This window comes from Polyergus mexicanus, unplaced genomic scaffold (genome assembly GCF_030449975.1).
Source record: "Polyergus mexicanus isolate NDT 795.1 unplaced genomic scaffold, iyPolMexi1.0 SCAF_1, whole genome shotgun sequence".
Lineage (NCBI taxonomy): Eukaryota > Metazoa > Arthropoda > Insecta > Hymenoptera > Formicidae > Polyergus > Polyergus mexicanus.
Genome location: NW_027223321.1, coordinates 12,983,122 through 13,000,736, shown reverse-complemented (window position 1 = coordinate 13,000,736; position 17,615 = coordinate 12,983,122).

Genomic DNA, 17,615 nt, shown 5'->3' with positions numbered 1-17,615 from the left:
GCGTGCTCCCATATAAATGTGCCTCATCTCCAGCGTTTCGGACTATAACCGTCAGCACACGCATGTTCATCCATTCGTCTGAATACGGGATGAATACGTTATACGGCACCTGTTATTTCGTGGCGTACATTGTGCAGGATTGATTGTTCTTTATGTATGACTCTGCCTACACAATGAGTCTCGGTCTAATAATAGCCGCTTGACTCTTAAAAACCATATAAGCCCGTTAATCTTAACGCTTGATAATATATATATCTTTGAATATCGTGGATAATATCAATTTTTTGCAATGTTTCTGTATTGTCATCTGAAAAATTTAATTTTTGACAGATGTCTTTTTAAGACTAGATATTACGATGATATGCGTTTTTTAAACAATGTTAAAATTTGAAATGTTAGGTAATATGGATATGCAACAACAAAAATGCAACTCAATTTCGTATTTCGTTTCGAAACAAGAGAAAAAAGATGCGATTATAACTTTTATATAACATTTTCTTCTCTTTTATTACATTTTTTTTTTCTAATACGATAGATTATTCTGTCTCTTAATCTAAACAATTATTGCAAAATTTTGTTTTCTATACATATATATATATATATATTCAGCGTTAAATTAAATATATTTTTTAAATGTAGATGCGTGTGAGATTTTACAACTTATTAATAATCATATTTATTATTTTTCTTTTATATATATATATATATATATATATTAATGAATATTAATTTTTGATATTCAGTTGCGCAAATCACACGCAATACATCTTTAATATCGTCAAATGTAGCTTATATTTTTTCCTTGAAAATTAGACATGTCAAAAATTTTACAAAACTGATAAGAGTTTATCGATAACATAAATATTTGAGAATATACAAAAAAAAAAAAAAAACGCAATATACAATTATTAAGTATTTTCCGATTGACGTTCAAATCAAATTCCGTTGAAAAATTGAAGGAGAATAGGAATGCGAAAGAGAGACGAATAGACAGACAAACAGACAGAAGAATTTCTTTCGCGTTTCTTAATTTCTCCGTATCCTCAATATCTCGACTGATTATGGCGGCGTCGAAGATGGGAGTCCGAGGAGGCCAGTGGCCAGTGGCCGGTGCGGGTTATTGGATGGCCGCCTCGCACTTGTCACGAGCGTGTGGCCGTCAGAGGAGATGGGGTCGAGACCAGAGAGAAACAGAGACACAGAGAGAGAGAGAGAGAGAGAGAGAGAGACTCGGGAAATCGGGATGCTGGAGAGTGCTTGGAAGTTGAGGATGCACGAAGGGTGCGCGGTGAGACGAACGGGTAGGTTGGAGGAGGATTTGGAGGGGCTGTGAGAAAGCATCATAGGCATTCCGTAAGACATACAGCCTTCTCCATGGACGCCCGAACGGAATAGAGGGGTGCTGGTCAGTGAGGGTTCTCTAGTTCTGCTAGTGACCACCGCGTCAATACATGGGGTCGCCGGAAAAAGGGGTTGCGCTTGCGCGAAGCCATACACATTCTGGCATACTTGCTGACCGGACAGTTTCACAAATCATCGGCGTGTTACTGACTGTATCTCTTTGTCAGGCTAACTATAGGAGGAGGAGCGCCGATCGATCTATCGGATAGAAGAACGACAGATGTCGGGAAGCTTTTAATGAATGCGAGAGAGAGGAAGAGATGAATCCGTCTCGAATGACTGTAACAATTCGATGATAATATCATGGTGCGATGTAGAGAGTGGGATATTTCAAATTTCTTGATATTAAAAAATTTCTCTTTATTCACAATTATTAATTTCTTGGGAAAAACTTAATAAAATATTTTTGCTTATAATATATAAATATTAATATCCATATGATATATATTATTATCAAATTAATATAGTGAAATATCATATAACGCAATATATATATTTAATAAAATTTAACTTGTTATATTATAAGCAGCTACTTGCGATAATGTAATAAATATTTCAATACTTTTAATATGTTAATGTCGAACGCCAGAGTAACGCGCGTTAACCCATTTGTTCCGGATCGATCGATCCTTTTTATCTTCTCATCCATAAATGCAAGACAGTGTAGTGAATAAGGACGCAATATTGCCAAGGTAATGTTTCTTCATTAGCGCCAAGCAATTTTCTTTATGGCAACAAATCTTACGCCTTCGGTGACGATGCTTTTTTTTTATATCTTGTCCACAACCAGCCATCTTTTCCTTGGAATGAATGATTCGTCTATTGCTTAGGTTCCTTCCGTCTTCTCTCCCGTATTTGGGATAGTATATGATGCGAACGAACCAGTGTTTTCCTTCGCGCAAACATCTCCATTTTTCATCAAACCCTCTCCATTTCTTACGGGCTCTCCTCGGATCATTATCGTCCATGAAATTCTGCTGTCGTTAACGAAAGCATTGTATCGCTCGAGTAATTTTGTTCGTTTTATTCGTTGCCCCAGGGGAATATTAGAAATATTAATTTGCAAAATAATAATAATATCTCTCTTATATTATATCGCGTTATAAAATATTAGAAAATTTATTTTAAAAAATATAAAAGTGTTAAGAAAATAATTTGTTGTTTCATTTATTTTTATTTTCCATTTCACTTATATCTATGTGTTATTTCTATTTTTTTTTTTAAATTTTCTAATTTATATTTTTTTATTTTTATATCTACGTGTCTTTTTGCTACATTATAATGTTATGCAAATTCGAAACGGCATGTGATTCTTACATTATACTTTATATATATATATAATTAAACGTGTATAAAATTTGATTATATTATATTACAAAAGAAATATTGATAAATTGTTTCGACGAAGACAGATTATATCGATGAAATAAAGTATGGGTTAAAAATTGTTATTTGTTAATTGTGTTTGGATTTCTTCCGATCAGCATAGATCCTTGTGTGTAGTTTCCTTAATTTGACAGAGAAAATCATTACGTTCGATACTAATGCTGGGTAATGAAGGGAATGAGATAACATAATAAAGGTTCATGGACTTTCTTTCGTGCGCGTTCGCAACCTTTTCTATCTTCGCCTAAGGTTAAAATCTAATCGAATTATAGGTAGCGACATACACATCTAATCCTGTTCAGGCAGAGTTACTTTTAACTGAGCGAACGCTCATGTGGCGATATGATCGACTTTTGTTTGAAAAGAATATTGATTACAAGTTTTAATATAAATTCTGGAGCATTAATTAACCGCGGAAATTATTATAATTAAGGAGATTGAATCAAATACCAAATATGAACTGCAACAGTATTCATTTGCAGGGTGTGGCCGATGGACATAGTTTGAGAGGGTAGCACCCCGACTAATATTCCGTATATGTATGTGCGTGTGTGTCCCCCCTTATGTCCAATATTAACTACATTTATACGCATTGTCTCCGATTAATCTAGTACTCTTCTATTTATTCCGACCCACCCCTGTCTCCGTTACTGAAAACGGCTAATTTATATACCGCTCTCTAGTATCATAATAAAATAGACGACGATAGACGATTTGCAAAATATAAAGAATAAATTAAAGATTATTATAATGATAATTTTCATTATTTACAATGAAACTTAAAATTTAAAAGTACGATGGCACTGTCTTCGAGATTGCAAAAACGCAGTGTGTATTCCGGAATTGACTAATCCTTCAATTAGTATCGCAAAAAGATTTATAATAAATTATTATTAGTTCGAAAGAGCTCTTGGAATTTTCTTCCTTCATTCCGAACTTCTCCAGCGCGATAAATATCAACAGCTTCAAATAAGCGCCGTTTAAATCGTCGAAAAAAAATCGCAGATCGTAACTTGGCAGACCTCTTTACGCGGCGACCCCGCGCATTCTGCTGTCCTGACGTATATCGACCATGGTATTCGTGCCGGAGGAGACAGAAGCGAGAAGCGCCTTCCTGTCGAGCTAATGTATTCAAATCGTATGCCTCCCGCCACTGCGCACCGATATATTAAATGGAAAGATTGCAAATTTCCCGACATAAAGTGCCCGGCGTAAGACTAATGGTGCGGAGGGCCGAGGGTGCCGCGGAAAGAGGGAAGGGTGCCGCCGTCGCCGGCTCTACCCGCGCACGACGGGTGTCGGTGGCGCGGCATAAAAGAGCGCGCGGGGGACAGGAACCGATGGGGGGAAGAAAGAGGGGCGGAGGGGGAGGGGGATGAATCCCGAGCGAAAAGCACCCGTCTCGTGAGTGATTAGAGCCCCGCATGGCGCGCGCATAGAAAGCGAGAGTGTGTAACGGGGATGGCCCGTGGGGTCAATCTGAGGCTAATCAAATCATGCAGGTTCCGACCGAGTCTCGTAGTCGTCGTCCTCGTCCTCGTCCTCGTCGTTGTCGTCGTCGTCGTCATCGTCGCCACGGGGGATTCTCTACCGCGTTATAATTCCCGGGACCCGGAGCTCCCCACTTTTCTATATTGGCGGCCGCCAACGCGCCGCTCGACTAGTGTATCGCCTGCCCGATGTGTGTATGAGCAGATTGCTCCGCTGCGCTTTATTAATTCCATCGACGATGGGGTGTCAAATCGCCGGCCAAGTGACTAATGGGACGCGTCGACCGTCTGGCGACAATCACGTGCTCGCGCCGGCGATCACGGCTGATACGCGTCGCCGCTAATAACCCCTTAAACTCGTTCCGCACGATTTATAATTCGCAGGAGATTTTTACATTGATCGAAGAATCTATTAATCGAAGTTTTCCCTAATTCTGTAAGAATTTTATAATTTTATAAATAATTTTGAGACGAGAGATCGTGTACAAAGTTAAAGTATAATAATTTTTTTTGTAAAATCGTGTTATATTTATTTCACGAAACAGTGAAATAAATATAACATAACAGAGCGCGTCCTTATCTTTATTTTATTTTATATATGAATGAGTAATATTTTTCTTTTATCTTTAACACGCAGGCAGATTTAGAGAATCATGAAATAATCATTTACTCGAATCTAGCAATATAAATATTTTAGAATATTTCCACTGACAATGTACGTGTACGTAGAATATTAGATACTAATTTCGTGCAGATGCGATTAACTATGTATAATGATATTACCAATATCCAAGAGATACCGAATCAAAAGATAATGTGTTCGCGACAGCTCTCTCGACATTTTATTTAAAGTATTGTATTTCCAATGTTTCTATTATTGACCAATTAACATTGGATCTAATATAGCTTGCCATGTCGCGCGTATTTTCCCTTAATCATTCTTTTTAATTTCACAATATCCGTTTCCAAAGCTTCCCATATGTTAAAGTCTAAAAACAAAAAAACAAAAAAAAAAAATTCTACCATCAAGCAGACGCGACATTGTTCTTGATGAATCTCATTAAAGTTTCAGAAAATTAGCCAATTTCAGAGTTGCATATTTCATAGACGCGCTTGTCGATCGTGCACCGAATTTGCTCCATTGTCGTCTACGATAATGGACCTGTCACCGTATTTAACCAACCGGCCAATCTCGACTATCAGTCTGCAACGTTAATATCAAAACTGAGAGACGATTCTCCTTTAATCGATTCCGATTCCGAGTCGTCGCATCGATTCGTCGGGCGGATCATTACCATCGTCAGAGAGACGTTGCATAAATCGGAAAAGATATTTGCACGGATCGGCTAGCGAATATATTATATTCGCGCGAGGTTAGAGAACTGCGGAGAAGATAAGCAAAGCGCGGTGCGGTGTTGCATATTGATTGACGCGTCTGCTGCCGGATCAGGAGGCGAGGGCGGAGAAGAAGAAGAGGACGAGACGGAGAACCGAGGCGGAGATCGGGTATAGACGGTAGGAGTGCGGAGAGGGAGGATGTAATGAAGCACCGCGCAGACACACCGCCATGAATATTCATAATCTAATACCTGAACTGAACTGAACTGAGGCGGGACGAAGTCTCATCATCTCTAGGCCTTCTGCTATATTAGACATTATTGGCGAGGTGGCTGCCACGGAGATAGAGAAAGAGAGAGAGAGAGAGAAAGAGAGAGAAAGACGGATGCGGGTTTGGGTGAAATCTCCTTATGTCGACTTGGCTCGCATTTAATCCTTTTGTCAAATCCTATTGCGCTTTGATACGATATCTTAATATGAATATTTTTAATTAAAGCTTTATCTGGCATAGTTTGCGAGAAATACATAGTTTCTTAAGATTCATATTGTATATATGTTTAAATCTCTTCCTCTTCTTAAACAGATTTTTTTCTTTCTAACACTTAAAAATATCCAAGTTGCTGTAACCGTCGAATGTGAAAAAGTTATAACGAATAATGATTATTATATTAGACATACATAATTTTTAAATTTGTCTAAAAACAAGTCGGTATTATAGTTACGGGGTAGTGGAATATTTTATCCTTTCATTGCTGTCGGTTATTTATTTTTTTTTTTTTCACCATTACAATTACACGCGCAATATTTTATAATACAATAGATAAATTTATTTTATACGTCGCGTGAAAATAAAGCATGAAACATGCGTATCTCGATAGTCGACGCGATCTTCGAAGTTTCGTGCGGTTATTTGCATATGAAAAAAGAGTTGTAAGCCATGAAGCCACGTTCTGGATTACTTCTAAAGCTCGATTCGCGCACGGTAAGCAGCTGACGACGGCATAGCGGCGCGCTCTCCTCCTGTCGAGTCAATATCCGCGCGATATTGCCGTTTTATGATAATGTTATCAGCGCCCGGCTCTCCCGATGAGCTAGCGCGATACCAACACCGGCTTATGCGCGTGCGTGTACGCGTAACCGTCGCGCGGTGACATACGTATACGTGTATGTACGCTCCCGGCCCGAAGTTTCATCAAACCCGGGATTTAGTAATCTATCGAGATTTATGAACGGCGGTTCATCCCTCTTCGTGCGCCCGCCGCCCACCACCTCCCCTTCACCCTCTCCCTCTCCCTCTACCTCCCCCCACCCCCCCGTCGTTTCTACTGATTGTACCCATTTCCCTTTCCCGCGCGTCTCTCTCGCTCTTCCCTATGAAATGAACCTGCAGCTTTCTATCCTTTTGGATTTTTATCGTTCGCACACAGAGATTCAGACCGCATCTCACCAAAAAAGGTCGATCGAGCCGGCTCTAAGTCGATTTGATTAGAATCTCTCTCGCTGATCGACACGTGTTTTCCATTTAGTCGACGATAGAATTTTATCATTTTTTCAAATTTTAATAGGCTGGTTTCTATTACCGTCGAATATCATTATATATCGATAACAGACATGTTCCAAGATTATCTACAATAATAGTGATTTCCAGAGACAGATATTAAGGTGTACGTATTGAAAAATAGCGATATCAAAGTTTTGACGTGAAGTCATCAATAGCAATAAATTTAGTATTGAAGATTGAAGAGAAGAAGTATTTTCGCGAATTAATCCTTAAAGAAGACAATAAATAACAAGATTATCTTTTATTTAATTTTTTCTTTTTCTTTTAATAAAAGATATTTCCAAAAAACATTAAGCTTACAATTATTTAAGGAGAGAAGAAAATGTATCGATTATTAAGTATTAAAAAATTGCGACGTTTGATATATTCATTATTAAATTTTTGTCAAAAATTTCTTATAAAATTTATAATTAAAATTATTTCTGCAAAGAGAGAGAGAGAGAGAGAGAGAGAGAGAGAGAGAGAAATAATCGTTCTATAATTCAAATTGCAACGGAACGCCATGCAATCGCGCAATATCCATACCTCTTATGCCAACGCTATAATTCGTTTAGTTTTGGGATTGATTTTAAAAGCAAGGAACCCCCGTGAGGAAAAGGCCGCTTTTTCTACCGCAAATAAACATAAATAGAGAATAAAGTTTGGGCTGCATCGGGCGGCGTCTTCCGGTTTATAAAGTATTCGTAAAGAAGCGAATCGGGCGAATCGTGGAACGATGGGGTTGAGCGGGAGCGATCGGGGTGGTTTTCGTAGGTAGGAGTACGAGAGACAGGTCGAGGGTTACATTGAGGCGACGAGACGCGACAGGTCCTCGAAAAGGCTGCCATGCTACGGCAGGAGAAGGCGCGACGAAGTGGCGCGCTCGATGGGGATTTTAGTTTGTTCAAGTAAATTATATTCACAGAAGAGAAAGAGAGAGAGAGAGAGAGGGAGAGATGTATATATATCCGTCCGTCTCCTTCGCGTCCGCAGCTTTCCTCACTCACTGTCTCGCTTTTGCGCATTAGTCGTGACGCAAATTACAAGCTTCCGCGACGGTCGTCTCGCTGCATCCCCAACCAGACACAACCCTCCACCCGATCCGCTCGCTCGCTCACCATCCGCCTGGCAAATTCTCCTTGCCTATCATGAATTATTAATTAATTGTTTCAATTAACGGCGCAATTTATTATTCAACTCGCGACGACATCCGCATCGCGGTCGGCGCGTTGATTCCGAGCGGGCGCTATCGTGGACGAACAAGTGCGCGAGCAGGCTCGAGCAAATGCAAATTGGGAATATACATTTATTTGTTTGTCGGAATATAATGCATATCACCGTAGCAGCTTCATATATCGAAGGCGTGAAACAATTTTATGCTTCTCGTAAATTACATTTACCTGTTTTTATTAGGGAGTCATCTTCTTTGTAGAAAACACAAGCAGAACAAAAATGTTATCTTTTAAATAATATTTTAAGTACTCTGCTAGAAATAAAAAAAATAATAATAATTTTGCAAATTTTTTGGTCTATAAATATAAAAGCCTTAAAATCGAAATAATTTTGTATTTATGAAATCTATTTATAATATATAACATATAATTTCTCTGTTTCAATAAAAATAAAAGAAAGATTTTAAGCGATCCTCGAAAAATATAAACGCATTTCATAATTATAATAACGTAGGTAGAGAAAGATAACTGGAATAGCAATATATACTTAAAAAAAACAAAAAAAAAAAACAAAAAAAAACACACACACACACACCCGCTACCTGCTTGCGTTACGTCAGTTCAATCGTGAAATGAATATTTACCTTCGGCACCCTAATCCAACGAGTCAGCTATCTCTTGCTCGCTTATTAATGGGGATATCCCACCCCATTCGCCCATACCTTCCTCCCTTTTCGCCTATTTACCGCTCAGCTCGGCAGACACGCAAACCGCAAACTTTGATAACCAAGCGGCCAATTTCCGGTTGCGGTTCGGCGATCGGTAAAGTACTCGACTCAACAGCGTGTTAAGTCTGATCCAGATTGACGTACGTTAATTCGCATGGTGAAAGACATGCTCCTCGTCATCGCGAATGCTGATTGATTGAATGCATATATTGACTGCGATTTCGATTGCTGTTGTTTCATTATAAGTATAATTATTTTATAATATTTCAATCATTTTATGTGTATGTAAAATATCTCTCTCTCTCTCTCTCTCTCTCTCTCTCTCTTTTTATTTTTGTGATATATATAAATAATTATAGACATTATTGATTTTATTATTATAACTTTATGCATTAATATCAATATATGAAATAATTTAAATAACTCGGACTTTTACAATTGCGTAAAATAATTTGATTAGAGTTAAGCTATGTCATTTTAAAATATTATTTTTTATTTATAAATATAATTTTTTTTCAAGACATAATTTATTTCGCTACTCTGTCTAGAGCAAAATCTGAAATATTTATTTCAGATATCCAGACATTCTTTCTCGCATTTAAACTTTTATAGCTTTAATATAAGACTTCTCTTTTGAATATTAAGGACGCCAGTTGAGGCAAAAGATGGGTTTGCGTGACGGCCACCATCGGGTCGCTGATTGTTTGAACTAAGCAGTATGATGAGCGCCAACCTCGATGTTACTACTTGACGTGACGCCAACCATTACGTTGAAACCACTTAATTATAATATCGCCCAGAATTAAACTCTATCCGGCGCGAGCACGTACTTGTACCGCAATTATTGCCCACCCCTTGTTATTACACGCAAAAGCGAACGGAATTGGCTTTTCCAAAGGCTTCTTTCTTAGTCATCTCTATAGATAATATAAGATCCCATTCGGCACAATATTCTTTTCAATAATCAGGCTCACGAGTATAAAGTGCGTCTTATAAATTAATATATTTTAAGTGCAAGATGTATATTTTAAATTAATATAAACTAATGCGATTTTTAGCACAAATTCTAGTTAAATATTTTTTTTTATCGTTTATATAGTGATAAAGCCTGTTGCTATTCTCCTTAATGATTTAATAACCGATGAAATGATAATTCTACATGAAAAGATAAAAGCTAAAAGTGTAAAACAGAATTTCTTCAATATTTCAAGATCTTGCGTTTTCAGGAAAATTAATATTGAAAACTAAATCATTAGCATATTTAGGCTCAAACTTGAATGATCTTTACGTCGCGATAGGATTGATATAACGCGTGAAAACGTTTTTGACGATGACAATTCTTTCGACGTTACGCGATTTCGCGTAAAATCGTGTCGATGCTTATCTATCTGCATTATTTTTATCGCGGTGGGAACAGCTGAAATCCTACATTTTTTATGGGGGACCGGCATGTTGCGGCTCGGATGGAAGCCGGATCATCTACAGATAACAGAGTGACAGTGAGCATGAGAAAAATTAGCGATGTACGCACGCTTGTAATCCCATTGAATGGCAGTAGGACACATCAAATGGCTGATCCACGTGACGGGAAACGTGTCGAGAATTACGGTACATCCCCGCTGCATTTCGACAATAGATCATTAAGGATATATTATGACAAGACAGTCGTTTACATGGGATAAGTAAACGTCTCGCGTTTGCGTGGTAGGTCGCTCGTTTTTCCATGCCGTTATATTGTTAGCTTAGTCATGAATTTGAGATTGACACAGTTAACTTTCTGCTATGTGCAACAAAAAAAAAAAAAAAAAAAAAATTGTGCTGCATCGTTACATATTTCCTATTTCAAATGCATATTGTTTAATTATAAATTTCCATGAATTAAACTGAAAATTTTAGCCTTCGAGAGGATTCGATGAATGAATTTGCGCGTATGTAAATCTCGCATGATCTCTGCGATGAAAGTTCTCTCCGCGAAAAAAAAATAATTTTTTATCTCTCTGCGATGAGTCGTCATCGCGAGTGTTGGATTGACCGTTTTAGGGGTGTGTGTAGTCATAGACACCGGGGGATAACCGGCCACGCGTAAGGAAAAGGCGTATTATGTATATTAGGGGTGTCGAGGATCAGATAGCCAGGGCATTTAATAATGCTGTTCCTGTCAAAACATACAGTGAAACCAACTGAGGGTATAATGTAGATAAATTACTCTATAGAGAGTGAATGAGGAACAAAGGGTGAAAAAGAGCGCGAATGAAAGAAGGAGAGAGGGAAATATCGGGTGTCAGCATAACCCCTCTCTACGACCCTCGTCTCGGCTATTACTTGTTACCATCCCGATTGCACAGGGGTTGTTTTAATATGAAGTCGACGCCTAGACCGAAGTTTTACGCTTAACTGTATAAACATCACCCCGATGGTATCATAAAATCGCCAGAGATATATAAAAGTTTCGAGAGCAACGTAGTCTCATGTGGATTTATTTTTAGTAAATCTTTTAATGAATAATATTACAATATATATTTCTTTATACTTTATTATAACATTAAATAAAAAAAAAAAACTTTATATAATATATATCTTATTTTTTATTTTCTGATTGTTTTAAAAATATCACGATTTTACAATTGATGAAAAAATGTTTTTCACATTTTCTTAGTAAAATTTAAAGTATTGAGTAGGAATGATAAGAGATAGAATGTTTCTAAAATATATTGATGTGTAGAAGATACTTTCAAAATATTGCACAATTATTTTATATACAATATTATCTAAAAAATTATATTTGCTGTGGAAAGTTAAAGCTAGGATGGAATCCGCTAAATAATTTCAAATATTTTTTATTGATCAATCGATGATTATCAATCCTTGTTGTACGTTAATCATCTCGAAATTTGCAACTAGGTTGAATCTGATTGTAGAGAGAATTATTATCCGTTATCTGTTTTTTATTATCAATCTACGATGTACGGTAAAATGAGAAAAGATTAGTAATTAAAATAACATGGCGTTGTTATTGTCGTCTCATGGCGATCCAATTCTTTCCAAGTTTTTCGAAATACCAGCGAAACATTGCAACGATTCGAGTTAGTGCCGTGATGTTAGTTTTGACCAAATATTTGTCGATGGAAATGAAACCTGCTCGGATAGTCGGTGCTATTGATTGATTTTTTATTTTTCGTTAAAATCTAATCTCGATGTTCCTTTTCAAAATTTCTGTTTATTCATTTTTCTTTCTTGTAGCGACATGGATAGAATATAAACTATAATATAAACTATATATCGATATTATAGCAGTCTCGTTAGAATTATAGAACTTTACTTATTTATGAGTAATCTAAAATTAATTCTTATCTCTTTTTATAGACATAGAAATTTTATTTGCATAAAAATTATATAAAAAAAAAAAAAAACATTCTTTTAAATTATTTATCATTTGAAGTGTTTTTTATTTCTTATAAAGAAAAAGAAGGAGAGAAGTCTTTTAAATGCTTTTCTTATTTAAAGTATGAACGAGATCTAAAAAAAAAAATATATATATATATATTTCTTTCTCCTCAATCTTTTTTTTTGTATTTTTATAAATAATTTTCTAAAACAAAAATTATTTTGTGGAAACTCGGGAGGTAGTATGTATGTCAGACTTGCAAGAAATTCTGCAGTCTTATACGTTTCGCAATTCTGCAAGTCCGGGGTAGCCGAGCCGAATATGTAATCAGGCCGCGCAGCACGTTAGTACAACTAATTAGTCGGGTACAGCACACACAATGCTCGGATAATATTATATTACTGCGGAGTGGCGAAGAATGGATGTAGCTGCCGCACCGGTAGCTGAAGACCGAACCAGGGTCTCGTCGGCGCGCTTTGCAGATGAGCAGAATTGAGCTACTAAGTTATTCACGTCGCACTCCAGTCATGCTCGACGCGCCCGACTAGACAGTTCCGCGAGAAAGCTCGCGCTATAGTTGCTCGAGGCCAGATTGGCGGATAAGGGCGAATTGTCGAGTCGTTAAAGCTAGTTTTCTCGTAAAGACACATTCCACGTTTCGCCGCTTCCACTCGCGATTACAAATCATCTCGCTAAACCTATTTTATCGTTCTATATATATGTACATGTACGCTGCTTTTCAATTTTTAATTTTTTTTTTTTTTTTTTTTTAACCGACGCAATCTCTGCAATCATTCGCTATCTATTTTTAAGAGCTTGATATTATTTCGAGTTTTACATTTGCAAAATTATTTTGATCCTTTCAGAAAAACAAGGACGATCGAATAATTGAGTCATAAACAATCGTGCTAAAAATTTGTTCATTGACGTGTTAGCATATTTTATCGCTTTTATCAGAAAGATAAACTTGAAATACATAATTTATACAATAATTATGTTATGTAGGAAATATATATATATATATTAAAAAAAAAAGAAAAATTATATATATAAAGAGAAAATAGATAAATAACAATAACTAAAAAATAAAGAAACAAAATGTCTGATCTCAATGTGTCTTATGTCGACATGATTAAAAAAAGAAAAAGACTAATTATTTAATATCTGTTGATACAATTTTTCAAGATTGTATGTACATATATCGTTCGTCGAATCGAACGTATTTCTCCGTCTTTTCCAATTTCGTTCTTAGAAATGGAGTTTCGATGGAGTTGATGAGGTTTCCTCTAGAAAATACACACTCGACGTGGGTATGCCGAGCGGCAGAGATGCCAGGGGTAGAGGAAGGGGAAGAGACCAGTCTCAAAGTTTCTTCTTTTTTTTTTTTTTTTCCTTCGCGGGGGAATGTATCTCGGGGGCGAGAGTGGTACGAGTCAAGGGGTTTGGTCAGCAGCAAAGATGGACCACGCGATTCTATTGGTCAGATGTGATGCGCATGAGCCGTGGGGGGTGAATGAGAAACGACGGCAACCTGCAATATAACCTGAAGAAAGACTCGATCGGAGTCAGGTCACGTAATGTTCCTCCACCTCTTCGGGCTCTACTTTATAACTTCTATTAATCCTTTCGTATCGGGGCTTAGGTTGTCCTAATGAAAAATCCCTTTCTCGCGACTAAATACGACTATTGTTTCGCCTCTTTGTACGTATCTTTGTATATAAGACGAGAGAATGAAAAAATCCCGATAATCGTTTTATGCCAAATAAATCGTGACGATTTTCCGAGTTGTCCCGGGTATGCTATATCGAGCTGAAATAATCAAAGAGATATTCGAATCATTTAAAGGGCTAATTAAATTCCGCCGATTAACAGTAATAATACCGCGGGATTACATTTCTTCAAAGAGTTGTCTTGCAGGATATCGTCGAGATGGATTAATTAGGTCAACGATTGCTTAATGCCATTGCAAATCTAGAGCGAATAGTAGGGAAGGTATAGGACCGACGATCTCTCCCCTTCCCGATTCATTCTCGTGGAAAATGAACAGAGAAGTTGTAGCATGAGCCATTGCCACGACATCTGCGCTAATTTCACACCAAGCTGACTGCGTCCAGCGAGCTACCCGTCTACCCGAATAGTCCGCTGTGCCGACTGACTGCTTTGCTACGGTAGTAGTGCTAATAATCAGGCAAGAGTTGCCGCGCACGCAATGTCCATCTGAATTGGAAACCTCTGTTTCGAGTTATCGAATCTACCGCAAAGCGTTATTGCGTAATCCTGTTTAAGTGGCCAACCGCGACGATATGTGTCACCAATATATTTTTATCATATATATATATACATATTATATTTTCTTATACATTACATACTTATTTACTCTGTATAATGTATTTATGTTACGCGTATTTATGGGAATTGTTCTTCTAATATTTCTTATAATACATTAAAAACATATAGTTCTTATGATTTTTTATTTCTGTAATTGTGTAACAAATATTACAAAAGAATATTTGCTGACAAAAATTATATGCTTAACGTATAGCTACTTCGTGGATTTTGTGCAATATATTCAAATAGAGATTTTGATTGTAACTTAATATAACTTATTTTCATTATACATTATTTTTAGAAAAAGCTACTATCAATACGAAGGATAAAGTTTTGTTTTCAACATTTACAATTTTTACAATTTTCTTTTTAAAGATATTTTTATAAATATATGTAAAAGATTACGATCATTTATTTAACTCAAGTGAGATAAAGGATGGATAAAAAGAAAATAGCGATAATGCAATATTACTGTAGCGAAAGATTAGATTTTCACCGATCCGTATTCATCGAGTATTATCTTCCGCAGCATCAATTTTTGTGTCTGATCGCGGGAAGTCGTTTTTTGCCCCTGAACGAATTCGAGGTGGAGAATACATTTCTTTCGTTATTGAAGAAAACACCGACAGCGCGCTATAAGTTACCGACGAATATAAGAAAGGGACAGGACGGGGGTGGTAAGGTGACAGCGGAGTGGTACATGCATCAAGGAGTTTGGGTCCTGACATATAATACAGAATCGACAGTCGATGGGTTCGTGAGTCTGACAGGGGGAGCAAGAGCGCGGGCGGCGGATGACGGTAGCGTTGGGGGGGAGAGGGGGAAGAGGCGGGGGGGGGGAGTAACAGGAGGATACGACGAGATGGCGCGGCGTAGAATCCGGCTAGGGAACGAGGGGCGGAGGAGATCCTGGCCGGAGGTAGAGGAGGAGGAGGAGGAGGAGAGGGTGGTGGAACAGGAAGCCACCCCCTCGAGGTTCGCTCGTGCCGCGCAGCACAATATCGCGGCAACATAACTCTTCTCCCCTCGTTCATTCCCCGCAACCCAGCGGAACGGCAGAAACATCAACCCTCATCCTCCTCGTCGGGTCGCTTCTCGCTCCCCCCCGCCCCTCTTCCCCGAGTCCCTCTCCACCCCCGCCGACCGCTCTTTCGTTCTCTCTCTCTTCCCCTATCCTCATCCCTCGCTTTCGTCCTCACCCTCGCCGGAGAGCGCCCGACCGCCTCTCTTGTCCTCTTCCTGCCCCAACTTCATCCCCGGATCCCCCTTCACACCCGCGCGCCAGGTTTCATCCAGCTACACCTCCGCGTCCCGCCCGCTTTGTTTCAATAATACTGTTTATATTGGAACGCGAAGCATTGATCTGTTTGCGCGGCGACCGCCTCGTGTCCGTCGCGTTCCAAGATGGACATATCGTACATATAGAGGCGGGGGAGAGAGGGGTGATTCTGTAGTTTCGATACGTTTTCGACACGCATCGGCATTATTCAGTTGGACGTTATAAGAAACGATACATTAACGGCGATCATTATTAAACTTTACTACAAGATGTTAAATGAGAGTGATGTAGTGTGATATATTGTAATAATGTAATACTTTACACACGTATATGTATATAACACAAAATCCAATATATTATTTTTGATATTGCATTTATCACGCGGTATGTTTTGACAAAAGTATAAGCTTGTCTCTAAGAATGAAAATGTGCAAGTAAACAGTTTCATTTTTTTTTTCATACGTAATTAATGCATTGTGAGTGCTGTGAAGATTGCAAATAAGATTGAATACTATTTATTCATCTATTACATTTGCTGTTACAGATGGTGAAATAATTTGCTATTATTATTATATTGATATTACTCGTATTATAATAAATTATTAATAAGATTGCAACTTTAATATATCGCACTTTTTTCTTTTTGTGATAAATAATATTTCTAAAATAAATAAATATCTTATTTCACACACGCTTGCAATATATTGAAACGTCTTTTATATTACTAGTAAACAGTTTGAAATAAATCTTGATAATACCATGAAGTGGTACGTAGGGTGTCCCTGATTCATCGCCTTTCCTTTTAATGGGGATACTAGCGGTCAAATTAAGAAGAATGGCGATTGCTTCAGTGTTAAGGGACTCGACAATCTCTGAATTACAATTAATTCCAAAACTAAGACTTTAATAATTAAAAAAGTTCAAGAGTATCATCTCAATATATATGCATCAATATATAACAAAATTACGTATTTTTAAAGGATATTAAATTTTGAATAGAAACTTTAATAAAAACCTTTTCCTGATAAATTTAATTATAGTTTGATGTTTACGAGTTAAATATTGTAGAATAAATAACATAAAAAGATGAAAATAAACGAAGTAACTTTTACTGATAAAATATTAAGTTACTAGTTAGAATTCCGACACTGTAATTACAAAATAATTATTTTTATAATGATAGCAGCTATAGTTTTCTTCAGAACAAATGGTAGTAAGAAAACGAAAGGAAAGGAAAGGAACGCCGTGTCGGCCATTGCGCAAAAAGTCATCTGCTTTTGAGCGGGCGATATCATTTTTCTTGATCATGTCTGTTAGGGTATCTTGCTGAAGGGTGAGTCGGAGGGATACTGAGGGTCGGACCCTCGATGCTGAGTCTTACATCTTCCCGACTCCGCCTTGGCTCCCGCTTTGATCAGCCCACAATCCCAAACACCCACTATTATGGACGATCAATTCGAAAAATGAACTCGGTAATTCGTCCTAGAAAACGATTACCATGATTATCGAACTCTCTCTTGCACATAATCTAGCGTAATCATCTTTCGTTCGAAGTATAAACTCGTTTT